This window comes from Nanorana parkeri, unplaced genomic scaffold (genome assembly GCF_000935625.1).
Source record: "Nanorana parkeri isolate BGI_ZX_2015 unplaced genomic scaffold, ASM93562v1 scaffold351, whole genome shotgun sequence".
NCBI lineage: Eukaryota > Metazoa > Chordata > Amphibia > Anura > Dicroglossidae > Nanorana > Nanorana parkeri.
The window spans coordinates 1,123,372-1,124,842 of record NW_017306619.1 but is presented as its reverse complement, the minus strand read 5'-3'; the positions used below and the strand labels follow the sequence as shown (position 1 = coordinate 1,124,842).

The window sequence follows — 1,471 nt, the reverse complement described above, 5'->3', positions numbered from 1 at the left end:
GGTCTGTGTGTTTTATTTAGCTATAAAACAACCCCAACCAAAACTTCTGTCTTTGTTTTCTCTGAATATCTGAATGTCATCTGGAAGGTTTCTCACTTTTATATCGAAACATATTGTTCATGAACCTTTTCTTCAAAACTTCTATAATTCTTTTCAGAAATAAGCAAGGAATAATCTGCAAATGTCCACAATAGCTCCATTACTGGCATGATACCTTTAAAATGGTAAACTGTTAATTTCAGTGTTATTGTTCTCCGGAGCCAAAGGCGGATCTCACTTTTGATGACTCTCACTTAGAGAAAGAGATAACTAGAAGAACCCAGGACCTGGCCAGGAACTATAGCACAACATTGGCTATCATCCCTACCTCCCACCACATGTCTCCGGATGGATAAAGCAAACTCTATCCTGCATTTGGAGAGCCTAACCTATACCCATAGTGGTAGCTCTTAATAATTTGAGAAGATCTGGTGTGTGTGTGTATATGTGTTTAGGGGGGTTGAATGATTCTACCCCTGCACCCCTAGCATTGGTTGTGAACACGCTTTCTTGTATTATACAGGGTCTCCAGGCTCCAGAGATAGAGACATCATCCTGCCCCCGTACAAAGCATTAGTAAGACCTCATCTGGAATATGCGGTTCAGTTTTGGGTACCGGTTCACAAAAAGGATGTTGTGGAACTGGAGAAAGTGCAGCGAAGGACCAAACTCATAAGAGGCATGGAGGAGCTCAGCTGTGAGGAGAGATGAACTGACCTGAATCTGTTCTCTCTGGAGAAGAGGCGACTAAGGGGGGACATGATCACCATGTATAAATACATCAATGGTCCATATAGTGAGCTTGGGGCCAAATTATTCACGTTAAGGTCACTGCAAAGGACAAGGGGGCACTGTTTGCGTCTGGAGGAAAAGAGATTTAACCTTTGCATACGGAAAGGATTCTTCACAGTTAGAGCTGTGAAAATGTGGAATAGACTCCCCCAGGAGCTTGTTCTAGCTAACTCGGTTAATTGTTTAAAAAAAAAAAAAATCTGGATGTATTCCTAAATGCAGAGAATATTACTGGATATTGAGTTCTTAGAGGTATATTAGGCAGGGCCGGCCTTAGGCCTTTAGGCGCCCTGTGCGAGAAAGCTTTACAGCGCCCCTCAGTGGCCACACCCTTTAGTGGCCACGCCCCCGTAACCACACCCATTTCCCCCAATATATGCACCATTTAAAGACTCCTATTTTGTTAAGCCGCAAAGAAACATATTAAAAAGTGTGATAAAAATAAAACTTTTATTCAAAGGTATTAAACTTGTAGGCACAATAGAAGTATTCTTATCAAATAAAACAACAGAAGGTAAACAATAAATGTCAAACTACAATAGAGTCTATAAAAATAAAGTGTCAGGTCGTCATGCCGACCCCTTTTTTCAAGTAAGTGCATCTAGAAAAGTAAAAATAAAAAACAGAACACAGACCCCGG

General features: G+C 41.1%; 1 protein-coding gene across 1 annotated transcript in view; it reads right to left on the bottom strand.

The window, feature by feature from the left end:
- Positions 1-1,471, bottom strand: part of CCDC13 (coiled-coil domain containing 13) — a 28,173-nt gene that overhangs the window by 19,123 nt on the left and 7,579 nt on the right. The gene's annotated exons all lie outside the window — the stretch shown is intronic.